This window comes from Pseudophryne corroboree, chromosome 5 (genome assembly GCF_028390025.1).
Source record: "Pseudophryne corroboree isolate aPseCor3 chromosome 5, aPseCor3.hap2, whole genome shotgun sequence".
Lineage (NCBI taxonomy): Eukaryota > Metazoa > Chordata > Amphibia > Anura > Myobatrachidae > Pseudophryne > Pseudophryne corroboree.
The window spans coordinates 290572807-290600406 of NC_086448.1; the positions used below are offsets into that span (position 1 = coordinate 290572807).

At 44.2% G+C, this 27600-nt stretch overlaps 2 long non-coding RNA genes across 4 annotated transcripts in view; one reads left to right on the forward strand and one right to left on the reverse strand.

Annotated features, from left to right (window-relative positions):
- Window positions 1–11471, reverse strand: part of LOC134927647 (uncharacterized) — an 83200-nt gene extending 71729 nt beyond the window's left edge. For all 3 annotated transcript variants that reach the window (XR_010177697.1, XR_010177695.1, XR_010177696.1), the window contains exon 1: window positions 11274–11471. This is a non-coding gene — a long non-coding RNA (uncharacterized LOC134927647). The remainder of the gene's footprint in view (window positions 1–11273) is intronic.
- The window catches only part of LOC134927646 (uncharacterized), an 84221-nt gene that overhangs the window by 25034 nt on the left and 31587 nt on the right, over window positions 1–27600 (forward strand). The gene's annotated exons all lie outside the window — the stretch shown is intronic.

Genomic DNA, 27600 nt, shown 5'->3' on the forward strand with positions numbered 1-27600 from the left:
AACAAAATTAGCTTAATAGATGGAAGAGTAGGTCTTGTAATATACACCCCAAGATAATTAATGGCGGGGGGTGTCTATGGAAATGGGAACATGGAGGTTAATGTTGACTGTAATTTAGAGGAGACATGTAAGGAAAGAGCTTTCGATTTAGAGTGATTTACTTTATATCCCGAAAGGGAGCCATTTTGTAGATTAATTAGGGATACAAGGTTTGGAAAGTGTCGGAAGGTACAATTTATATTTATTTCATCCCATTGTATTGCCCTGAATATCCACAGTAGCTTGAATACAGGCTGCAAGGGGTTTGATACATTGGGCAAAAAGTACGGCTGATAGTCGGCATCCTTGATTGTTGCCATTAGCCAATGAAAATCATGGGGAACAAACGCCATTTGTTAAAACCATACATGAGAGACAGGAGTAACAGGCCTCAATAGCTGAAATAAAGTGGCCATGAAACCCAAATGAGTGTAAGGTGGAGAATAAGAAGGGCCAAGAACTGTGATCAAACGCTTTTTCACTGTCGAGTGCCAGGACAACAGAGGGTATGTTAGATGAGTTAATCAGAGGGATTAAATTAATAGTGCATCTAGTGTTGTCCAAGGCCTGACATCCACTTGGTCAGATATCAGAGAGGCCAACACATTGTTTTATCTCATAGCTAGCACTTTGGCAAATAGTGTTAGTTCATATTTAGCAAAGCAATAGGCCTGTAATTGATACAAAGGAAGAGGTATTTTCCAGGCTTAGGGATAACTACGATGCAGGATGCTGTGGAGTCTTTGTGGAATGGAGCGCCATGCATGATCTCATTAAACATGTGAATCATGTGAGGGATTACAGTAGTTGTGGGATGCATGCTTTTTAATATACCATCAGGTACCTATCTGGGCTCGGCACCTTAGAAGGATTCTGGGATTTAAGTGCATTTTCAAGTTCTTCCGCTGAAATGTTGGTGTTTAAGAAGCTACAGACAGATTCATCAATTTGAGGTCTTAATACAGTATGATTGGGTCTCACAAGTATGGGATGAAACGTCCGTTGGGGGGGGGGGGTGTCAGGATTACATAAGGCCCAGTGATAATCGGAACAGATTTTATGAATACATTTTGGATCATACGACGGATGACCAGAAGGGTCTTTAATTGAGTAGATGGCTTGGACTGCTGTTTTAGCACAAACTTTATTAGCCAATAACGTTTGAGCTTTATTGCTCTAATGATAAAACTGGGGAATTGAGAGGGTGGTGTTCAGACTTGAGCAGTGTGTCATACTAAGTGACCTTTTATACCTGTGAAGTTTTATTTCATATATAATTTGTGTTGGAAATATGTGTACACACCAGTTGAGACTTACCCAAATCCAGTATGGCTTAACCAGGTAGTGTGGTTTATTGTGCAAGTGATAGTAAATCCATAATCACTGCTACACAACCGGTGACTGTCTCTGGGATGCCATAGCGATGCAGGTGCTGGAACAGCAGTATTGTGGGTAATGGTGTTGTGGCCTGAGGCGCTAAAGGGTAAAAGTTTATGCCCCACTATGCCACACGTACACAGTAACCAGATAGCACAGCACATAAGCAGTAGTAGTACTGGTGGCCATCTTGGTAAGGAAATGAAGTATCATCCCTGGAGGAGCCATACTGGAGACTGTGTACTAGTGCTCTCAACTTTTAACACCCCCTATGCTGCAAGTTTCTCAATGATACACAAACTCACAATTGAGGCTTTCACATAGCAACCTTTAAGAAAGGTGAGGTTAGACAACTTTGCAGCTGAAATGTCTTGTTGCACCTCAGTTAATATACCAACAATCCTTCCTGTGGTTATCTGTAACACTAGAAGGTCAAAAGAAAACAAGAAGATTCCCTGTATTGGGCACACTCGGACTATAATACTTTCATAAAGTCAAATATCTGTCATGTTAGATGACCACAAATTCTAAAATATAACTTTTATTAGGATCTTTTAAAACATAAGCGAAATATGGTGCATGTGAATAAAGTTGTGAAAAATAATAAAGTGAATTAAAAAGCATAGCCACTGTGATTGTTGTGTTTCTTCACTGTCTCCAGTGTCTATACAATGTTGCAATATCTGTAGCAATGCTAGTTGCCTTATGTCTGGTAATGATACCTTTGTATCTACAAGTGGATGGCTCCTGTTATGATTGCATTACGCCACCATTATTTAAAGTTTTATTCCATGTCTGCAGTGTGCGCATCACTTGACTAATCATGCTTAAGTGGTGACCCATCCTTTGAGTGTCTACTTTTATTTGCTAGGGACTTATTATTCTTAGGATAATTATTCTCCTTGTGCTGCTGCTCTCTATATATGAGACATGTAATGTTCAGGGTGCTCTGTTCCATATGGCAGTATACCTTATTTTATGGTTCATGTATCGACACCCGTTATACACACATGTGACGTATTCGGAAGATGTATCACATTCCAAGTAAATTTTTCAGTGCACTTATTGACATTAGAGCAGTTCTAATGTCAATAAGTGCACTGAAAAATTGACTTGGAATGTGATACATCTTCCGAATACATCACATGTGTGTATAACGGGTGTCGATACATGAACCATAAAATAAGGTATACTGCCATATGGAACAGAGCACCCTGAACATTACATGTCTCATATATAGAGAGCAGCAGCACAAGGAGAATAATTATCCTAAGAATAATAAGTCCCTAGCAAATAAAAGTAGACACTCAAAGGATGGGTCACCACTTAAGCATGATTAGTCAAGTGATGCGCACACTGCAGACATGGAATAAAACTTTAAATAATGGTGGCGTTATGAAATCATAACAGGAGCCATCCACTTGTAGATACAAAGGTATCATTACCAGACAAAAGGCAACTAGCATTGCTACAGATATTGCAACATTGTATAGACACTGGAGACAAGTGAAGAAACACAACAATCACAGTGGCTATGCTTTTTAATTCACTTTATTATTTTTCACAACTTTATTCACATGCACCATATTTCGCTTATGTTTTAAAAGATCCTAATAAAAGTTATATTTTAGAATTTGTGGTCATCTATCATGACAGATATTTGACTTTATGAAAGTATTATAGTCCGAGTGTGCCCAATACAGGGAATCTTCTTGTTTTCTTTTGACCTTCTATAGTTACTATATTCCTTGGAGCACCTCCCAATATAAAAGGTATATACCTGTGTTACTGAATAAAAGGGAAAGGACATAAAACAATACATGAACATAATTGATTAAAATAAAAGTCTGTGCGACCCCCTATCCTTCCTTGCAAGTTATCTGTAACACTCAGGGTTGACTGATCTCAGTCATCGCATTTCTTGTTCTGCACAGGATCCACTTTTCTCTGCTTGTAGTTAATTGCTTTGCGACAATTATAACACTTGAATTTACTTTTTCGGAACTTCTCATTTTTTGATTGCAAAACAGTTGTCTTAGCATTAGAGTCACAGGCTACATGTTCCTAAGACTGTAATAGCTTTGCTCTTACTATCTGTTGTCAACTGCGCAGTGTTTGCCTCTAACAACATAACTAAGAAGTCAAACTCTGGTGTTAAATTTGTACACCAATAGACATTAATTGCTGAGAGACAGACATTAGCCTGTCTACTTAATCACTTGTACTTCTGCATTCATGTAACTTTACATTATATAATGCACATCTAAAATATATTATCCACATGAGGCCTCTATTCTAATATGCCTCTTGCAATGCAATTCACATGTCTCTAGCTGACATTTTCCCATGAATTATGGAGTATACATGTTGTTCCAAGCCTTTGGTTCCTATAGATTTCTCTACATTATTTGGGTTTGGACTATGACCAGTATCTACTATTACTTTCCACTGTCTTTCCTAATTCAGTGGCATTTCTATAGCACATTTACTTTTTGTGTAATGTTTTGCAATTTTTAATTTAATGTACCCTATTATAGGTGTAATACCTGCATGTGTGCTCCTTACAGTCCTTATTCTGCAACTTAGGTGCCTTAAAATATGGCCATGATGGTGCCTCAGTGCTGCTGTAGTGTTTGTATCATACCTCACAATGTGCCTGAGGCACTTCTGTATATGCCCTGTGCACTTTGGGTGGCTTTTCTCTGTTGTATGTTGGATTACCCCTCTATGCTTAAGTGTTTTGGGTGCTTATTGGTTCTGTTTGCCAGGGTACTTAATATTTTTGTGTGCCAGGGTCCCTTCTTACATGTGTGCACCATGGGCCTATAACCTGTTGGAAATGTGTGTGCAGGTGGTTTAGCAGAGTTAAATGTACACACCAGTGGAGACTAAGTTGACCCATGAACAAGTCCACTGTGGCTTAACCAGGTAGTGTGGTTTATTGTGCAACTGGTAGTAAAGCCATACTCACTGTTACACTGGTAGAAGAAGATGGGCATGAAGCAGAGCAGGTCCAGACAGATCACCAGTCAGTGACCATCTCTGGAATGAGATGGCAGTGCAAGTGCTGGAACAACGGTATCATGGGTAATGTTGAATTTTTCCATGTTATGAGTAGATATTGGAGCCTTTTTTTTACAGGTACATATGGTTAAAAGTCTTTGAATAGCCCATAATGTCCTTTCTTGGTTAGATGGATATAATTTTGAGGACAACCTAGCACCTGTTGTGTGTGGTGTACCCGTTTTGTTTAGTTTTGTTGCCCAGGGCATAAAAATGTCTATCTATTGCTCTGCATATGACACATGTAAGATCTGAGTTGCATCGGTAAAATTAAAACCTCAATAATATTAAATCTCTGGACCTAATTCAGAACTGATCGCTAGCAGGCGATTTTTGCACTGCTGCAAACAGATAGTCGCCACCTACAGGGAGAGTGTATTTTAGCTGTGCAAGTGTGCGATCGCATGTGTAGCAGAGCTGTTCAAACAGATCTTGTGCAGTCTCTGCGCAGCCCAGGACTTACTCAGCCGCTGTGATCACATCAGCCTGTCCGGGACCGGATTGATGTCAGGAACCCTCCCTGCAAATGCATCGACATGCTTGCATTTTTCATAACACTCCCAGAAAATGGTCAGTTGACACCCACAAACGCCCTCTTCCTGTCAATCTTCTTGTGAACGCCCGTGCGAATGGATCCTTTGCACAAACCCATTGCTGAGCGGCGATCCGATTTGTACCCATGTGATGTGCCTGCGCATTGCGGTGCATACGCATGCGCAGTTTAGACCTGATCGCCCACTGTACGAAAACGCAGCCTAGCTATCAGGTCTGAATTACCTCCTCTGTCCACAAGGGTTCTCTCTATAAACCTACTGCTGCCTGTAAAGTTTTATTTTTTTAGTGTCATTACAGAGATTGATTTCCTGTAATAAATAATTAGATAAGATATCAATAAAATAAAGATAAACGATCAAATAAGCTATTTTTACAGTGTGAGTTACAATATAAATCACTGTTGACCCTTTATGGTTAAATGTATAAATTGTATTGATAGCAAAGTTAGGTGTATTTAATTGGGACATTATTTATGTTTCCTCACTGTCCCTAAGTAAGTGATGTGATAGACCTCTCCTATAATCTAGACAGCCAACGGAATATGAAGCTGCTTAAAGTATAAAATTTATATAACTTGCTCTGAATTGGATTCATATTAAGTCAGCTTTTTCTTTTAATTAACAAAAAAAGTTAATATTAAGGATTAGGTAAAGAAAGTATTTTGACCAAGAAAGGATGGACCAGAGCACAACAAAAACCTATAGTGGACTACTGACCTAATTAAGGTCTACAAAACACAACCATAACATGGGTGTCCATCTCCCACTTCTAAACTTGAATACCCTTCCTGTGATGTAGGTGTTTATTGCCCCTGAAAAATAATCACAAAGGTGCACGACCCCCGTGTTTTGATTTTGATTTTTGGATCTGTATTAACTGTGTGTTTTAGTTTTGCTTTTGTTAAAACCACCCTCATGTGTGTTAGTTTTGGTTCTGGATCTGTATTTTTTTTAAAAATGTATAAAAACTATTGAAATCTATACCTACAGTATTGTTAACCTAAATAACATAAATTTTCAGTTATTTCCAGTCAATTTTAACCACCTCATAATATTGTTTTTATCCAGTTTAGGTCAAAGGCTGCAGTGAGCTGGCTGGTTACTAAGCGACAGAAAAGCAGTGCAAACACATAACAGTTTATAGCACATCTATGAAACATTGCTACACAGCAGTGGCAGAAAATAAAAGTGGTGCAAGATGGAATTGTGCTTGGGCCCTGTCACCCACCCTTATATTGGATATTAAAAAAGGAAATGCAAATTATGTAACATGGAGGAGGTGCCTAGATGGCTAATGCCCTCTGGTCTACTAACTTCGACCTCACAAATGGAGCAGATTATTATTATTACATTTTATTTATAAGGCGCCACATGTGTTTCGCAGCGCCGTACAAAGGACAGTACAGGGAGACAAAACATAGCATTACAGTAAATAAATAAATAACAGAAATAGAGTACAGGTAACAGAGCACCACACGTTCTCAAGACATAATACAGCTAAGATGTAAGTATTGATGGAGTGATCATCGTACTACTAGAGGCTGGTGGACATAGATGGAGATGAGCCTTTACTAGCAGGATAAAGATGGTCATTGAGTAGGGGAGAGCTGCGAGTGAAATGTGTCGAGACGAGGGCTTAGATAACAAGAGGAAAGAGGGCCCTGCTCTGAAGAGCTAACAATCTAGTGGGGAGGGGCGACAGACAGATGACAAGAGGTGCAGGCAAGTGTGAGGTAGCCTGATGGCAGTATGCAAGCAAAGCTGAGATGTTCACGGCATGAGGCAGGGGGGTGGAGGCGCGGCTTCAGCACTGGGTTATGCATCGGGAGGGTATGCTTTGATGAATAGGTGGGTTTTTAGTGCCCGTTTGAAGCTTTGCAAGGTCGGGGAGAGTCTAATGGAGCGGGGGAGTGCGTGCCACTGAAGGGGTGCAGCACGGGCAAAATCCTGAACTCGTGCATGGGAAGCAGTGACCAGGGCGGTGGAGAGGCGACGGTCATTAGTCGACCGTAGGGGGCGGGAGGGAGTATGAAGGGAAAGGTGGTTGGAGATGTAGGGAGCAGTGGAATTAGAGATGGCCTTGTATGTGAGGGTGAGGAGTTTGAAGAGGATACTGTAGGGGAATGGGAGCCAGTGTAGATTTTGTCGAAGGGGAGTGGCAGATGTGGTGCGGCGGGAGAGGAAGATAAGCCTAGCTGCGGAGTTCAGGACAGATTGGAGGGGAGCAAGATGGGAGCAAGCGAGGCCAGTGAGAACATTGCAGTAGTCAAGTCGTGAGATGACTAATGAGTGGATGATGAGTTTAGTTGCACTCTGGGAGAGATATGGCCTGATACGAGCAATGTTGCGTAGCTGGAAACGACAGGATTGTGCCAGAGCTTGGATGTGGGGTGCAAAGGAGAGGGAGGAGTCAAGAGTGATGCCCAAGCAGCGGAGTTTGGGAACGGGGGGAGATGGTGGTGTTGTCAACAATGATGGAGTATTGGTCGGGGGTGTTGCTCAGGATGGGGGGAAGATGATGAGTTCAGTTTTGTCCATGTTGAGCTTTAGAGAGCGTTCAGACATCCACGAGGAGATTGCGGAGAGGCAGCTGGAAACCTGAGAGAGGACAGAGGAGGACAGATCAGGAGATGAGAGGTAGAGTTGTGTGTCATCAGCATAGAGGTGGTATTGAAGGCCAAATGAGTTAATGAGCGCACCCAGGGAAGAGGTGTACAGGGAGAACAGAAGGGGTCCAAGGACAGAACCCTGAGGGACACCAACAGGAAGGATGGAAGGGTGTGAGGTGGTGCTGGAGGCAGACACAGAGAAGGAGCGGTTAGTTAGGTAAGAAGAAAACCAGTCAAGGACAGTGCTAGAGAGGCAAGCGTTTTGGAGTGTGCGGAGTAGGAGAGGATGATCTACAGTGTCAAAGGCAGCACAGAGGTCCAGAAGGATGAGCAGAGAGAAGTGGCCCCTGGATTTGGCCGAAAGCAGGTCATTGGTGACTTTCACCAGGGCAGTCTCAGTTGAGTGGAGTGGGCGAAAGCCAGATTGTAGTGGATCGAGGATGGAGTTATCAGAGAGGTAGCTTGTGAGACGGCTGTAGACTAGTCGTTCAAGTAATTTGGAGGCGAAAGGGAGAAGAGAGATGGGGCGGTAGTTAGTGGGTGATGAGGGGTCGAGGTTGGGTTTTTTGAGAATAGGTGAGACCAAAGCATGTTTGAATGGCGAGGGGAAGATGCCGGTAGAGAGGGACAGGTTAAAGAGGTGAGCAAGGTGGGAGCAGGCAGTGGGGGAGAGGGAGCGGAGAAGACGGGAGGGAAGGGGGTCCAGGGGGCAGGTGGAGGGGGGGGATAAGATGAGGGAGTGGACTTCCTTTTCTGAAGTGGGACGGAAGGAGGACAGGGTGGGATAGATGGAGGGGAGGGATAAAGAGGGTAGGGGGGTAGCAGAGGGGTGACGGCGGGAGATGTCGTGTTGGATGTCCTCAATTTTGGAGATGAAGAAGGAGGCAAAGTCAGTGGCAGTGAGGGAGGATGGGAGGGGAGGAGGAGGGGGGCGAAGGAGAGTGTTGAAAGTTTCAAAGAGACGGCGTGGACAGGAGGACTGAGAAGAGATGAATGCTTGGAAAAAGGATTGCTTGGTGAGGGAAAGAGTAGAGCTGTAGGAGGAGAGAATAAACTTGAAATGGAGGACGTCCAGCAGAGAGTGAGATTTCCTTCAGGAGCGTTCAGCGGAGCGTGAGCATTTTTGTAAGAAACGTGTTAGTTTGGTGTGCCAGGGTTGGGGTTTGGAGCAGCGGAGGGGGGCTACAGAGTCGAGAGCAGCGATTAGGGAAGAGTTATAGAAGGAGGCTGCCTGGTTGGGACAAGTTATAGTGGAAAGAGGAGATAGGAAAGTCTCGAGGGAGGACATGAAAGTGGGGTTGAGAGACCCGAGATTGCGTCTGGTGGTGGTGGGTCTGGGCGTGGAGAGGAGGAAGGAGGATGAGAGGGTGAAAGAAAGCAGATGGTGGTCAGAGAGAGGGAAGGAAGAGTTGGAGAAATCAGAGAGATCACATCGGTGGGTGAAGACAAGGTCGAGGGAGTGGCCGAGATTGTGAGTAGGGGTGGAGGTCCATTGAGAAAGTCCAAAGGAGGTGGAAAGGGCGAGAAGATTAGTGGAAGCAGCATTAGTGATGTCAATAGGGATGTTAAAGTCACCGAGGATGACAGAGGGGAGGTCGGAGGAGAGAAAGTGGGGAAGCCAGGAAGCAAAGTTGTCAAGGAAAGATGAACAGTGGCCAGGGGGGCGGTAGATCACTGCCACAAGAATGTGAATGGGGTTTAAGAGGCGGATAGTGTGGACCTCGAAGGTGGAGAAGGTGAGGGAGTGCTCAGGTGGGATGACACGAAAGGTGCAGTTAGGGGAGAGAAGGATGCCCACGCCTCCACCCTGGCGACCATCAGGTCTGACCATGTGGGTGAAGGAGAGGCCTCCGTAGGAGAGGGCAGCAGGGGAGGTGGTGTTAGAGGAGGAGAGCCAGGTTTCAGTGATGGCGAGAAGGTTAAAAGAGTGGGAGATGAAGAGGTTGTGGATAGTTGGCAGCTTGTTGCAGATTGATCTAGCATTCCAGAGTGCACAAGAGAAAGGAAGGGAGGGGACAGGGGAGATAGGGATAAGGCTGGCTGGGTTCTGAGTGTTTGTGGGTGAATTGGAATTTGGGGGGTGAGACCTGGCAGTGAGGATTGGTATGTGACAGGATCGAGGAGCCATAATTTGGTACAGTAGTGTTCAGAGGAATAGAATGGTGTGGGTGTAATATAGAATGAACAAGGAGAATGTGGGGTGTAATGTATGCAAAAGACAGTGCAAACAGAATTTTAAGAAATAATGGAAGGAACGGAAAGGCTGAGATGGATACACAGTGGTTGTAGATTGTGTAAATGAGAGTGTGAGAGCAGTAGGGCTGTGACTTAATCAGACAGGTAGTTCAGTGTCCAGGCTGTGAAGGCTGCAGGCATTACTGGTAGCATGCCCTCCAACATGACCCACCCCACTAGGTACAAAATGCTCTGTTTCTGGACTTCCCTCTTAATTTATTATTGCCATCACCTGTGAAGAAACAACTTTCTTATCATGTAACTAGTTCAACACAGGTGATGGAAATCATAAATTAAGAGGGAAGTCCAGAAACAGAGCATTTTGTACCTATTGGGGCGGGTCATGTTGGAGGGTCTGCTGGTAGTGGTATAGGTAACTCACTGTAGTCTGTTGTTTGCAGTTCTTTTGTGGAGGTGGGGGAGATAGTCTGCTGTCCCTCTGTTTCTCTCCTGTTTATCTCCGTATATCTCCATAGATTATATCATACTTTGCACTAACATACTTAGCAACAAAAGATGCTTGCAGCCAAAGATGCTTGCAGCCTTGATCTATACTAGATGCCTTTATAAATGTCAGGATTTAGGCAAAAATAACCCCACACCCAAGAGGTGGCTTTTTGGTCTTATGTCATCACAATGACTTTCTGTCATGGGCAAGAACTGCTGTCACTGGGAGCTGATTCACACAGAAAACATCATCAAAACCTCATCCTCCTCATTAATGTCAGATAGTATACAAATGTTGCCCTTGTTCTGTTCCACTTCCACACTACCATCCTTCTAAGCACCTTGAGTCCTATTGGAGAAAGAGCGCTATATAAATAAAATAATAATAATAATAATTATTATTATTATGTCACCATCACCATCTTTACTTGTATTGCTCATCCCTACATGTGCAGATGGTGTTGAGAAGGTGGAAGCGGGCAAAAGAGGTTTCTTTATGAGGACAGTGTGAGAAATGTCAGACTTACACATAGCTAACATGGACACCCCTATACTCTGCTCAGGCATTTGTGAACACACAGTTTGTTCTTCAGCATTAAGGGGAAATTGACTAAAAATTATTTTTGGCCGATCTAACAAATCACCCTTAATCGCCCCTTATCACTTATAATCACCGGAATAACAAACGCATATTTACTAAGAAGTGTTTTGGCTTGTGTGATGTCTTTCGATGGTGTATGTGGTCGAATTTTACTGTGTGCAATTTTTGTGCGATTTTGCGGCTTTCACATGGGAAGTCACTTCAAAAGTCGCACATGAAATCACTATAAGTTGCACTACAATGCCTCAGAAGTCACATTCCAACACAAACCAACTCAAGCCTCAGTTTGCACCATAAGTCACACCACAAGTCGCAGTAAAGTGATAAAATCCCCAAACACATTCTTACCTGCTGGATCCTGTTTCTGTTTCTTGGTCTTGGGCCCTTTCAGTCAGCTGGTGCAGGCCGCATCAAATCATTGCCTCCATCCAGGCTACTCCAAAGCCTGCCTCTGCCAGGGTTGAGAGCAGAAAGTGAATGCTGCAGGTAACTTGTTGTGCTTTTTCTGGTTAAGTCTTAATTATAATTGTTTTCCAAAGCCTGCCTCTGCCATGGTTGAGAGCAGAAAGTGAGTGCTGCAGGTAACTTGCTGGGCTTTTTCTGGTTAAGTCTTAATTATCATTGTTTTCACATGTTGCTTTTTTTTAGCTATTTTTGTGCAATTGTGGTGCAGCTTTGGATAGGACTTAGGGGGAAAATTGTTCTTACATGTCAACATGCTCAAAAAAAAAATCAGTGCATTGATTTAGTATATTGAGGTGTGACTTTGTTGAGATTTTGTTGATAAGTGGAGCGATTTAACACAAATGATTAATAGTAAATTTCCAGTGATATGAATGTTAATTGGATGGTGTTTGTACCGATGCTGAATTGCCACGATTTGCACTACAAATTGCATTTAACATGTGACTTCCATGCAAATTAATCCTTAGTAAATTACCGTTTCACAAAATTGCATCTTTTTCACACAAAAAATGTCAAATTGACCAAAACTGACCTTTAGTAAATTTCCCTCTTAGCATTCTATATAGCATTCTTAGCACTGATTCATTGCCTTTTAAGGTGACACCTTTACCCTTTTTTTAACATTGTGAAAGATTTTGATTTGAGGTGCCCTTTCTTAAACTATCTGCTCTCTGGACCACCTTAGATGTTGTAGTACTATCATGACTGGCAGCAGCTGCAGAGCTAATATTTGTTTGCTGCTCCTGTTCTTCTCTAAACTGATTGTGATCCATATCGATGAGCACACACAAGTTGTACAATTTTTTTTCTTTTTTCACAAATGACAACTCACAGTGCTGACTCAGTGCTTATTTATATCACGTATGAAGTTCATTGCAGTACCTACTGAGCTTTTTTGAACACACACAACTGGTACAAAAAATATGAAACAACTTTTTTTTGTTTTTCCACAAATGTGGAATCACAGTGCTTATATGTATGAATGCAGTGGGCTACAGCACACACAAGTTGTATAAAAAACAACTTTAGTATTTGTTTAAACTTTTTAAAAAATGACAACTCACACTGTGGACTCACGGTGCTTATATTTAGTAGGGATGTGTGCTGACCTCCGTGTTCTGGTTTTGGATTTAGTTTTGGATCTGTATTAACTTGATTTAGTGTTTTCTTTCAGCACTGATTTGATGGGTTTAATTTTTTTTATACTGAGTGAGAAGGGCTTGCATGCATCTCCTGTGAAATGGCACCTGAATTAGGGACTTGTATCAAATCCAAAACCTGTGAGATCTGACGCCGGGATGATGACATTTTGCCTCGTTTTGGAATCCAAGTCTGGAGAGAATACCCGAGTTTAGGCTCGGATTCCCTTAGATTCCTGAAGTTTGAGTGGTTTCAGTTTTCTGAAGAATGAGCATGCACATCTCTATTTACAACCAATTCCAGAATGTCCAGCTACTCTTTAATTGTTTCCTGCACAGTTTATTACCTGCACAATATACAATATTTAGACAACAGGAAGAATAGGTTGTTACTTCATCCTTGTTATCTATACAACTTGTTAACAACCATTGGCAGAATATCCAGGAATTTTAAAATGGTTACCTTCACATCATAGTCAGTGGCGAATTTCCCATTAAGCACGTGAGGCACGTGTCTAGGGGCGGCACTTATTGGGGGTGGCACTTGGATGCTTGTGTTGGTGCTTGTGTTGGTGCTGTCAGCCCATATAGAACCAGTAACTGCAAAATGTTTCCACTGTACTGTAGCATATGCCATCTTGAATGGAGTGTAAATGGGTAGGACATGCACAGACTGCCCCTGTAAGCTGCCCTACTTAGTAAATAGGAAAACATACAATAATAAAAAAAATAAAAAAAGTCATAGTGGCTTTTTTTTATTAATCTATAAAATTGTCTATAATCAAATGAGAGCTTACAACTAATCAATGAAAATAATAAAATTAGGCAAGGGGCGGGGGGGACGTTACTGTTGTGCCTAAGGGCTCCCTCACCCCTAATCCCTGATCATAGTTATAGCTATTGCCAGCTACTTCAGCCTTATGCATGGCTTTTTTTTTAGATTGCCAAAATATCCAGCTACTGCAACATTGTTACCTACACAGCAAAAACATAAGATTATCCAGCTGCCTCAGCCTTGTTACCTGCACATCTTTTTCCAGACATTTCTGAATATACAGCTATTTTTGTTGTATTGCCAGCACAACTTACTGTCTATACAATTTACAATAATTTCCAGAATATTCAGCTATGTGACTGTTGTACATGTGCAGCCTTCAGCTATTGTGTCTGGCCACCAGTGTGTAAATATTAAGCTGCTCTGTTCTACTAGAGTGCAATCTTGAGTTCCTGTGTCTATTCTATACGAAGCTCAGCTTCTGTGACTTTTACCTATGTGCAAACCTGAATTCCTCCTGCAGTCTAACTGAGCACAAACCACTCTCCGTTGTCAGTTCAACAAAGATTGCTATATTTTCTCCAAGCTTTGATTTGTAACTCCATTCCTGAAAGTCGTGACCCATCCTGTTTGAGAACATACATCCTCAACCTCAAAATTATATGTATAAAATGTTATGGATTGAACTCCAGAAATCATATTGTAGTCAAGATGGCAATGACTTTTAAATAGCTATTAGATATGTATGCCAGCATATGCAGTTTCTATTTAAAAGAATAAGTACTTCCAAAATCTGTCTATGGTATGTAAAACCTGAAACAGCAGTTCTAAGTGATATGGATATGTGACTGGATTGATGGAAAAAGCAAGTACATCTAACAAGTACAATGGTTGAACCCAGTGTTCCCAAACAGACAGATGGTAGATTAATAGCAGTCATTGCTGACGCATTTCACTCCAATCAGCAATATCACAAAAAGCATACATAAAGCATGTAGCTACTCACTGTTTTGTTATGAATATGTAGAAGTCAGTTTCTATTTATTCAGTAAATAAAAAAAAAAAGACACACTGGCTTTGTGCTAATACCAGAGCTTTGGGGTTAATATTTGTATATAAATTAGTTCTGGATTCCAAATAGTACAGTCAGCTCAGCTTGGCAGCGGATAATGGTGGTGACATGGGGAACGGGAGGCACTCACGGGTGGGCAGCCACAGATGAAACTGTCTGACAGGTTAGTGAAGTATACTAGAAAATGACTATTTGTGCTAATAAAAAATTATCAGTTGTATGAATGACTGAGTATTATTATACAGGTTGAGTATCCCATATCCAAATATTCCGAAATACGGAATATTCCAAAATACGGAATTTTTTGAGTGAGAGTGAGATTGTGAAACCTTTGTTTTTTGATGGCTCAATGTACACAAACTTTGTTTAATACACAAAGTTATTAAAAATATTGTATTAAATGACCTTTAGGCTGTGTGTATAAGGTGTATATGAAACATAAATTAATTGTGTGAATGTAGACACACTTTGTTTAATGCACAAATTTATAAAAAATATTGGCTAAAATTGACTTCAGGCTGTGTGCATAAGGTGTATATGAAACATAAATGCATTCTGTGCTTAGACTTAGGTCCCATCATGATGATATCTCAATATGGTATGAAATTATTCCAAAATACGGAAAAATCCGATATCCAAAATACCACTGGTCCCAAGCATTTTGGATAAGGGATACTCAACCTGTAATTACATTTTATTTATAAGGAGCCACAAGTGTTTTGCAGCGCCATACAAAGGATAGTACAGGGAGACAAAATTAGCATTACAGTAAATAAATAACAGAAACAGTGTACAGGTAACTAAGAGCACCACAATTCTCAAGACATAATACAGCTAAGATGTAAGTAGCGAGGGAGTAATCATCGTTATACTTGGGGCTGGCGGCCATAGATGGAGATGAGCCTTTACCAGCAGGAGAAAAAGCAGGTAAAGATGGTCGCTGAGTAGGAGAGAGCTGCGAGTGAAATGTGTCGAGAAGAGGGTTTAGATAACAAGAGGTAAGAGGTCTGAGGAGAGCTAACAATCTAGTGGGTAGTGTTGACAGACAGATGACATGAGGTGCAAGCAAGCGGGAGGTAGCCTGATGGCAGTATTTAAGCAAAGCTGAGATGTTCAAGGCATGGGGGATGGAGGAGCAGCCTCAGGACTAGGTTATGCATCGGGAGGGTATGCTTTGATGAATAGGTGGGTTTTTAGTGCCCGTTTGAAGCTTTGTAAGGTCGGGGAGAGTCTAATGGAGCGGGGGAGTGCGTTCCACTGAAGGGGTGGAGCAAGAGCATAGTCTTGAACTCTAGCATGGGAAGCAGTGACCAGGACGGTGGAGAGGCGACGGTCATTGTTCGACCGCAGTGGGCAGTAGGGAGTATGAAGGGAGAGGAGGTTGGAGATGTAGGGAGCAGTGGAATTAGAGATGGCTTTGTATGTGAGGGTGAGGAGTTTGAAGAGGATTCTGTAGGGGAATGGGAGCCAGTGTAGATTTTGTCAAAGGGGAGTGGCAGATGTGGAGCGGCGGGAGAGGAAGATAAGCCTAGCAGCAGAGTTCAGGACAGATTGGAGAGGATCAAGCGAGGCCAGTGAGGAGAACATTGCAGTAGTCGAGTCGTGAGATGACCAGTGAGTGGATGATAAGTATTTTATTTATTTATTACCGTATATACTCGAGTATAAGCCGAGTTTTTCAGCACATTTTTTGTGCTGAAAAAGCCCCCCCTCGGCTTATACTCGAGTGATGCTCCAGGACCACAATGAAAAGTACCTGCTTCCGGCTGAGCGGCCAGGGCCGCCATCAAGGGGGTGCTGGGGCCACAACTGTCCCGGGCCCGGCCTCTCTGACAGCGAGTGGAGGGCCCGGGTCGCATGCCACCCGCCAGCGGTGTATTGGGCTGGAGTCTTGCTAGACAGGACCCCTTTCTTATTAGCAGCCACGGCCCGTTCTCAGTGACATCACCGCAGCCGCACTTTACATGCACAGATCAGGAAAGGCTGAGCTGTGTGACTTTGAAGCTGTGTGTGTTAGCGGCAACGGCAGTGAGGTCCGGCCGGGTGACTGTTCAGCAAGTGAGATACGCGCTGCACTGCCGCCGCTGCTGCTCTTGCTGAACAGTCACCCGGCCGGACCTCACCTCCGTTGCTGCTAACACACACAGCTTCAAAGGCACACAGCTCAGCCTTTCCCGATCTGTGCATGTAAAGTGCGGCTGCGGTGAGCATCAGCAGTGCAGTATCTCATGGCCCAGCTGCTTAACTTCCCAGTGACGGCTGATAGCTCTGCAGGACAGCAGCACCAATAGTCGTTCCTCCCTCCCAGCTGGCCTGAATGACAGCAGCTGCAGCCAAACAGCCGCCCCAAATACAGCCCTCTCACTTTTTGATGGCTGATGGCGGAACCATCCAATCAGCGGCTGGCACCGCTGAGGCTGAACAACCACTAGAAGTAAAAAGAACGTCCTCCCGACTCCCGGATGTTAGGACCATGCTGAGTGTCGTTTGGGATCCTGTGCTGTGTTTCAGGTACCACCAGTTTATCTATGCAATTTGGTAGTGTCCTGAATAATGTACAAGCTGCAAAGAGTTGATGTGCCCTGGCCGGGGGCTGCTGGCATGTATGTTAGACCCCTCCATGCCTGGGGCACAGTGGGCGGCAAGTTACTCCTCAAACAGGGCTGCAATTGTACATGTGTATGTAGTGTTGTATCAGATGCTGGAGCCGCCAAATACTGTATACATGCAGTTAATGTTTGTGTGTGCATATTATATGTTTGTGTGTGTACGTGTATATATATATATAAATCTTTTCTTGCGCATCAACGTGCTCGCTGTGTGAATGGATGTGTACGGCTAGATCTGCATTTCCCACCCTAGGCTTATACTCGAGTCAATGAGTTTTCCCAGTTTTTTGTGGTAAAATTAGGTGCCTCGGCTTATATTCGGGTCGACTTATACTCGAGTATATACGGTATTTATTATTATTTATTACCAGTTATTTATATAGCGCACACATATTCCGCAGCGCTGTACAGAGAATATTTGCCCATTCACATCAGTCCCTGCCCCAGTGGAGCTTACATTCTATATTCCCTACCACATGTACACAGACACATTCATACTAGTGTTAATTTTGTTGGGAGCCAATTAACCTACCAGTATATTTTTGGATTGTGGGAGGAAACCGGAGTACCCGGAGGAAACCCACGCAAGTACGGGGAGAATATACAAACTCCGCACAGTTAGGGCCATGGTGGGAATCGAACCCATGACCTCAGTGCTGTGAGGCAGTAATGCTAACCATTACACCATCCGTACTGCACTGTGGGAGATAAATGGCCTGATGCAAGCAATGTTGCGTAGCTGGAACTCACAGGATTGTGCCAGAGCTTGGATGTGGGCTGCAAAGGAGAGAGAGGAGTCAAGAGTGATGGCGAAGCAGCGCAGTTGGGGAACGGGGGAGATGGTGGTGTTGTCAACAGTGATAGAGATATTGGGGGTGATTCCGAGTTGAACGCATGCTGACGATTTTCGCTGCGCTGCAATCAGGTCTCTACTGCGCATGCGCATGCACCGCAATGCGCATGCGCACCGTACGGGTACAATGCGGATCGTTGCTGAGCTATGGATTTAACGAAGAATCCATACGCACAGCCGATCGCAAGAAGATTGACAGAAAAAGGGCGTTTATGGGTGTCAACTGACCGTTTTCAGGGAGTGGTAGGGAAAACGCAGGCATGTCCGGGTGTTTGGAGGGCGGGTGTGTGACGTCAATTCCGGCACCAAAAAGACTGAAGTGATCGCAAGGGCTGAGTAAGTTCAGACCTATTCTGAAACTGCACAAAATGTTTTTGCAGAGCTCGGCTGCACAGGCGTTTGCACACTTGCAAAGCGAAAATACACTCCCCCGTAGGCGGCGACTATGCGTATGCACGGCTGCTAAAAACAGCTAGCGAGCGATCAATTCGGAATGAGGGCCCTTGGTACGGGGTGTTGCTCTGGATGTACACACAATTTCTTTGAAGTTTTTAATTCCTTTATATATTTTTCTCATATAGCAAATTTTAAAATGAATTAAAATAACACTTTCTTACACAACTATATCTTGCACATAGCATCCAATGTTATATAATAAAAATGTCACGTTTTAAAAACACGGCACACGTTACATGTATAGAACAATTTATAATAGTAAAAAATGCATAGTTTAAAAAATGACTTCTCTGATTACTGATATCACTTTCCGTTGGTATTAAATAGTGTACTTCTTAATGATGTTCCAATATATTGTAACAAAACAGAATGGAGGACTTGTGGCAGTATAAAATCAGCGTCTGCCCTGCCCGTGCATATACCAGCCATCCTCCGTATTTATCAGTACTGTCTCTGGTAAGTGTTATCCAGCCTCTGCACTTGCAGCTGCCAATGTTGTTATACAGCCTCAGCGTAGATCTTCCGGCTTATGGCAAGGTATCGCCATGCAAATAGTATGAAGTCACCTGTAAGTATGACTATCGTTAACTCACCAAGCCTGACTTGCTGCAGCAGGTGCCTGCTGCCTCGGTGTACACTGAGTGGGAGCCTCATCCTCCGCCCTGTTAGCTATCGTCTCTGGTCACAGTAACCTGATGAGTACGTCCGGCAGGTGCTTCCAGCATGTGGCTCCACACACAAAGTCCCATACTCACAAGATGGCTGGTGGCTGGTTTGAAAGTATACCGATGTTTCTAACAGGTACTTCTGATGTAAGAATGTCCTTCCTGGGAGGTATTTTCTTGTCTAGGCCACCATACCCGCAATACTCTTCCACGTGGGATATTAATCCCTTTTTGAACTTCTTGGCCACCATTCCTTCAGCTGCCAACATCTCTGATCTTTCCAGAAAGCTAGCTTCACTGCTAGCACTGGCATTTGCAGCTAGAGGAGCCAAACTTTCTTTAATACACACATCTGAAACCTGGATGACGACCACTCCAATGGGTTTCCATATTGTCCTAATAGGACACACAAAGACCAGCTCCATTCAAACCCCTCTGGTGGAGTTTGATCTAGTTAGAGACCAGCTGGATACCGACCTTTGAATAATCGAATTCCTATCTGCTTATTTCACATTATCAGCTCCACGGAGAAACAACATTTATAACCTTTTTATCACATGGTGTAAGCCTTTTCGTCCTGCCAGACCCTCCACGATCAGGGGCTGGATAGTTTCTGCCATGCAAGCTCATAGATAGACACCTCCATCTTCAAAGGACACTCCCTTTGCGGTGCCGCTGTCACTTCAGCAATGGCTAGAGGCTTAACATTACAGTCCATAATGCAAGCCGCACATTGGTTGTCCACTCATACGTTCGTTAAACATTGTTGGAGGCCTTCCGATACACAAAGGATAGAAATCCTAAGATCAACCACCAGATATGGGGTAGTCTACCCACCAGCTCTTGATAGGTGGCAAGCCTCTCGACTAATAAACACTAGTTTGCAGGATCTATGATCTGCAAACTATCTTTGTTCTAGGGAAAAGGATTGCCACCTAACAACAGCTACCACCCTACCCGCCCTATACCTTGCTAGGTCTGTTGGTTGTATTCTCTAACAACAGTCACTAATTATGTCCGTTCTCTCTTTAGATTTCAGGCACTCCAAAAAGTCAGAAGAAACAGCCACAGATGCAGCTACCTAAGGATCAAAAGTAGCTGTACCTGTACCTTCCATGGGCACCAGAGAGGAAAGAGAACATTCACTGCGAGGTTATCATTGTGGAGCGCACGTATGGAACGCAAGTGACGCTATCCGGATTATGTCATGTTTTGCTCCACGGAATGCTGGCCCCGGTGCATCCAATTAGGGGAAACTGAGCACCTTTATAAGGATTAAGGAGTGACTTTCTGACCACATTTCTGATGAAGGATCCTGTGAGGTCCGAAAACGCGTTAAAGTTTGCTTTGTGACAATTCATTTTGGACATCCCTTGTTGCTGGATATCATCTCAGGGGGTGATTATGGATTCCGGACCTGCATTTACCTGTTACCACTCTTTGAACACCAGTGAGACTCCGTGAGATACATTGAGCGTTGCTGTGTTTGCCAATAAGAGAATGTTTACATTAGAGATGAGCGCCTGAAATTTTTCGGGTTTTGTGTTTTGGTTTTGGGTTCGGTTCCGCGGCCGTGTTTTGGGTTCGAACGCGTTTTGGCAAAACCTCACCGAATTATTTTTGTCGGATTCGGGTGTGTTTTGGATTCGGGTGTTTTTTTCCAAAAACACTAAAAAACAGCTTAAATCATAGAATTTGGGGGTCATTTTGATCCCAAAGTATTATTAACCTCAAAAACCATAATTTACACTCATTTTCAGTCTATTCTGAATACCTCACACCTCACAATATTATTTTTAGTCCTAAAATTTGCACCGAGGTCGCTGTGTGAGTAAGATAAGCGACCCTAGTGGCCGACACAAACACCGGGCCCATCTAGGAGTGGCACTGCAGTGTCACGCAGGATGTCCCTTCCAAAAAACCCTCCCCAAACAGCACATGACGCAAAGAAAAAAAGAGGCGCAATGAGGTAGCTGTGTGAGTAAGATTAGCGACCCTAGTGGCCGACACAAACACCGGGCCCATCTAGGAGTGGCACTGCAGTGTCACGCAGGATGGCCCTTCCAAAAAACCCTCCCCAAACAGCACATGACGCAAAGAAAAAAAGAGGCGCAATGAGGTAGCTGACTGTGTGAGTAAGATTAGCGACCCTAGTGGCCGACACAAACACCGGGCACATCTAGGAGTGGCACTGCAGTGTCACGCAGGATGTCCCTTCCAAAAAACCCTCCCCAAACAGCACATGACGCAAAGAAAAAAAGAGGCGCAATGAGGTAGCTGTGTGAGTAAGATTAGCGACCCTAGTGGCCGACACAAACACCGGGCCCATCTAGGAGTGGCACTGCAGTGTCACGCAGGATGTCCCTTCCAAAAAACCCTCCCCAATCAGCACATGATGCAAAGAAAAAGAAAAGAAAAAAGAGGTGCAAGATGGAATTATCCTTGGGCCCTCCCACCCACCCTTATGTTGTATAAACAAAACAGGACATGCACACTTTAACCAACCCATCATTTCAGTGACAGGGTCTGCCACACGACTGTGACTGATATGACGGGTTGGTTTGGACCCCCCCCAAAAAAGAAGCAATTAATCTCTCCTTGCACAAACTGGCTCTACAGAGGCAAGATGTCCACCTCATCTTCACCCTCCGATATATCACCGTGTACATCCCCCTCCTCACAGATTATCAATTCGTCCCCACTGGAATCCACCATCTCAGCTCCCTGTGTACTTTGTGGAGGCAATTGCTGCTGGTCAATGTCTCCGCGGAGGAATTGATTATAATTCATTTTAATGAACATCATCTTCTCCACATTTTCTGGATGTAACCTCGTACGCCGATTGCTGACAAGGTGAGCGGCGGCACTAAACACTCTTTCGGAGTACACACTTGTGGGAGGGCAACTTAGGTAGAATAAAGCCAGTTTGTGCAAGGGCCTCCAAATTGCCTCTTTTTCCTGCCAGTATAAGTACGGACTGTGTGACGTGCCTACTTGGACGCGGTCACTCATATAATCCTCCACCATTCTATCAATGTTGAGAGAATCATATGCAGTGACAGTAGACGACATGTCCGTAATCGTTGTCAGGTCCTTCAGTCCGGACCAGATGTCAGCATCAGCAGTCGCTCCAGACTGCCCTGCATCACCGCCAGCGGGTGGGCTCGGAATTCTGAGCCTTTTCCTCGCACCCCCAGTTGCGGGAGAATGTGAAGGAGGAGATGTTGACAGGTCGCGTTCCGCTTGACTTGACAATTTTGTCACCAGCAGGTCTTTCAACCCCAGCAGACCTGTGTCTGCCGGAAAGAGAGATCCAAGGTAGGCTTTAAATCTAGGATCGAGCACGGTGGCCAAAATGTAGTGCTCTGATTTCAACAGATTGACCACCCGTGAATCCTTGTTAAGCGAATTAAGGGCTGCATCCACAAGTCCCACATGCCTAGCGGAATCGCTCCGTGTTAGCTCCTTCTTCAATGCCTCCAGCTTCTTCTGCAAAAGCCTGATGAGGGGAATGACCTGACTCAGGCTGGCAGTGTCTGAACTGACTTCACGTGTGGCAAGTTCAAAGGGCATCAGAACCTTGCACAACGTTGAAATCATTCTCCACTGCACTTGAGACAGGTGCATTCCATCTCCTATATCGTGCTCAATTGTATAGGCTTGAATGGCCTTTTGCTGCTCCTCCAACCTCTGAAGCATATAGAGGGTTGAATTCCACCTCGTTACCACTTCTTGCTTCAGATGATGGCATGGCAGGTTCAGTAGTTTTTGGTGGTGCTCCAGTCTTCTGTACGTGGTGCCTGTACGCCGAAAGTGTCCCGCAATTTTTCTGGCCACCGACAGCATCTCTTGCACGCCCCTGTCGTTTTTTAAAAAATTCTGCACCACCAAATTCAAGGTATGTGCAAAACATGGGACGTGCTGGAATTTGCCCATATTTAATGCACACACAATATTGCTGGCGTTGTCCGATGCCACAAATCCACAGGAGAGTCCAATTGGGGTAAGCCATTCCGCGATGATCTTCCTCAGTTGCCGTAAGAGGTTTTCAGCTGTGTGCGTATTCTGGAAAGCGGTGATACAAAGCGTAGCCTGCCTAGGAAAGAGTTGGCGTTTGCGAGATGCTGCTACTGGTGCCGCCGCTGCTGTTCTTGCGGCGGGAGTCCATACATCTACCCAGTGGGCTGTCACAGTCATATAGTCCTGACCCTGCCCTGCTCCACTTGTCCACATGTCCGTGGTTAAGTGGACATTGGGTACAACTGCATTTTTTAGGACACTGGTGAGTCTTTTTCTGACGTCCGTGTACATTCTCGGTATCGCCTGCCTAGAGAAGTGGAACCTAGATGGTATTTGGTAACGGGGGCACACTGCCTCAATAAATTGTCTAGTTCCCTGTGAACTAACGGCGGATACCGGACGCACGTCTAACACCAACATAGTTGTCAAGGACTCAGTTATCCGCTTTGCAGTAGGATGACTGCTGTGATATTTCATCTTCCTCGCAAAGGACTGTTGAACAGTCAATTGCTTACTGGAAGTAGTACAAGTGGGCTTACGACTTCCCCTCTGGGATGACCATCGACTCCCAGCGGCAACAACAGCAGCGCCAGCAGCAGTAGGCGTTACACGCAAGGATGCATCGGAGGAATCCCAGGCAGGAGAGGACTCGTCAGACTTGCCAGTGACATGGCCTGCAGGACTATTGGCATTCCTGGGGAAGGAGGAAATTGACACTGAGGGAGTTGGTGGGGTGGTTTGCGTGAGCTTGGTTACAAGAGGAAGGGATTTACTGGTCAGTGGACTGCTTCCGCTGTCACCCAAAGTTTTTGAACTTGTCACTGACTTATTATGAATGCGCTGCAGGTGACGTATAAGGGAGGATGTTCCGAGGTGGTTAACGTCCTTACCCCTACTTATTACAGCTTGACAAAGGGAACACACGGCTTGACACCTGTTGTCCGCATTTCTGGTGAAATACCTCCACACCGAAGAGCTGATTTTTTTGGTATTTTCACCTGGCATGTCAACGGCCATATTCCTCCCACGGACAACAGGTGTCTCCCCGGGTGCCTGACTTAAACAAACCACCTCACCATCAGAATCCTTCTGGTCAATTTCCTCCCCAGCGCCAGCAACACCCATATCCTCCTCATCCTGGTGTACTTCAACACTGACATCTTCAATCTGACTATCAGGAACTGGACTGCGGGTGCTCCTTCCAGCACTTGCAGGGGGCATGCAAATAGTGGAAGGCGCATGCTCTTCACGTCCAGTGTTGGGAAGGTCAGGCATCGCAACCGACACAATTGGACTCTCCTTGTGGATTTGGGATTTCAAAGAACGCACAGTTCTTTGCGGTGCTTTTGCCAGCTTGAGTCTTTTCAGTTTTCTAGCGAGAGGCTGAGTGCTTCCATCCTCATGTGAAGCTGAACCACTAGCCATGAACATAGGCCAGGGCCTCAGCCGTTCCTTGCCACTCCGTGTGGTAAATGGCATATTGGCAAGTTTACGCTTCTCCTCCGACAATTTTATTTTAGGTTTTGGAGTCCTTTTTTTTCTGATATTTGGTGTTTTGGATTTGACATGCTCTGTACTATGACATTGGGCATCGGCCTTGGCAGACGACGTTGCTGGCATTTCATCGTCTCGGCCATGACTAGTGGCAGCAGCTTCAGCACGAGGTGGAAGTGGATCTTGATCTTTCCCTAATTTTGGAACCTCAACTTTTTTGTTCTCCATATTTTATAGGCAGAACTAAAAGGCACCTCAGGTAAACAATGGAGATGGATGGATTGGATACTAGTATACAATTATGGACGGACTGCCACGGTTAGGTGGTATAAAAAAACCACGGTTAGGTGGTATATATTGTAATACAATTATGGATGGACGGACTGCCTGCCGAGTGCCGACACAGAGGTAGCCACAGCCGTGAACTACCGCACTGTACACTGGTTGATAAAGAGATAGTAGTATACTCGTAACAACTAGTATGACTGACTATGACGGTATAAAGAATGAAAAAAAAACCACGGTTAGGTGGTATATATTGTAATACAATTATGGATGGACGGACTGCCTGCCGAGTTCCGACACAGAGGTAGCCACAGCCGTGAACTACCGCACTGTACACTGGTTGATAAAGAGATAGTAGTATACTCGTAACAACTAGTATGACTGACTATGACGGTATAAAGAATGAAAAAAAAACCACGGTTAGGTGGTATATATTATAATACAATTATGGATGGACGGACTGCCTGCCGACTGCCGACACAGAGGTAGCCACAGCCGTGAACTACCGCACTGTACACTGGTTGATAAAGAGATAGTAGTATACTCGTAACAACTAGTATGACACTATGACGGTATAAAGAATGAAAAAAAAACCACGGTTAGGTGGTATATATTATAATACAATTATGGATGGACGGACTGCCTGCCGACTGCCGACACAGAGGTAGCCACAGCCGTGAACTACCGCACTGTACACTGGTTGATAAAGAGATAGTAGTATACTCGTAACAACTAGTATGACACTATGACGGTATAAAGAATGAAAAAAAAACCACGGTTAGGTGGTATATATTATAATACAATTATGGATGGACGGACTGCCTGCCGAGTGCCGACACAGAGGTAGCCACAGCCGTGAACTACCGCACTGTACACTGGTTGATAAAGAGATAGTAGTATACTCGTAACAACTAGTATGACTGACTATGACGGTATAAAGAATGAAAAAAAAACCACGGTTAGGTGGTATATATTATAATACAATTATGGATGGACGGACTGCCTGCCGACTGCCGACACAGAGGTAGCCACAGCCGTGAACTACCGCACTGTACACTGGTTGATAAAGAGATAGTAGTATACTCGTAACAACTAGTATGACACTATGACGGTATAAAGAATGAAAAAAAAACCACGGTTAGGTGGTATATATTATAATACAATTATGGATGGACGGACTGCCTGCCGACTGCCGACACAGAGGTAGCCACAGCCGTGAACTACCGCACTGTACACTGGTTGATAAAGAGATAGTAGTATACTCGTAACAACTAGTATGACACTATGACGGTATAAAGAATGAAAAAAAAACCACGGTTAGGTGGTATATATTATAATAATACAATTATGGATGGACGGACTGCCTGCCGACTGCCGACACAGAGGTAGCCACAGCCGTGAACTACCGCACTGTACACTGGTTGATAAAGAGATAGTAGTATACTCGTAACAACTAGTATGACTATGACGACGGTATAAAGAAAGAAAAAAAAATACCACGGTTAGGTGGTATATAATTATACAATTATGGATGGACGGACTGCCTGCCGAGTGCCGACTGCCGACACAGAGGTAGCCACAGCCGTGAACTACCGCACTGTACTGTGTCTGCTGCTAATATAGACTGGTTGATAAAGAGATAGTATACAACAATATACTACTATACTGGTGGTCAGGCACTGGTCACCACTAGTCACACTGGCAGTGGCACTCCTGCAGCAAAAGTGTGCACTGTTTAATTTTAAATTAATATAATATTATGTACTCCTGGCTCCTGCTATAACAACCTGCAGTGCTCCCCAGTCTCCCCCACAATTATTATAAGCTTTTATACATTGATGTGCAGCACACTGGGCTGAGCTGAGTGCACACAGACTGAGTCACACTGTGTGACTGCTGTGTATCGTTTTTTTCAGGCAGAGAACGGATATAGCAGAGAACGGATATATTAAATAAAAGTTAACTTAACAACAACTGCACTGGTCACTGTGGTAAACTCTGTCTGCACAATCTCTCTCTCTCTCTCTCTCTCTCTTCTAATCTATTCTAATGGAGAGGACGCCAGCCACGTCCTCTCCCTATCAATCTCAATGCACGTGTGAAAATGGCGGCGACGCGCGGCTCCTTATATAGAATCCGAGTCTCGCGAGAATCCGACAGCGTCATGATGACGTTCGGGCGCGCTCGGGTTAACCGAGCAAGGCGGGAAGATCCGAGTCGCTCGGACCCGTGAAAAAAAAAGTGAAGTTCGTGCGGGTTCGGATTCAAAGAAACCGAACCCGCTCATCTCTAGTTTACATGCTATCTTTTAACTTCTGTTCTGTAAGTGCAATAGATTAAAAATCTGTGTTTTTTGTGAAGACCGCTGCACTATCATTTTATTATTGTGCTTATCCCTCCAGCGCTGAATAAGCTTATGTGAGGGAAGCACATATGTTGTTTCAGGTCCCTTATTAAAGGATGTGCTATATATTCTGCCACATTTAAGGAAAATCTGAAACCGAAGTTGGACTACTAATCCAGATCTATAAAGCTCAGTATTTTATTTTTCTATTGTGTGATTCACGTTTTATTCTATATTTCATCACCGCTTAACTGACCTGTCAGATTGTGTCATCTGCAGCTGCCCACCTACCAACCAGCACCTCCCGGTCCCTGCTGACTAACACGCTATAGAAATGTGTGATAGGCTTTCACAAGTTGGTGTGATTCCTGGCACCTGCTGCTCTGCCTGGTATTCTGGGGCCAGCTTAGAGATATGGTTGGCGGGCTAACGCTATGAGTATGATGTAGCTTTGGGATCTGCATAGTGAGGACTAGATGTTACTTGATGTAGATATTT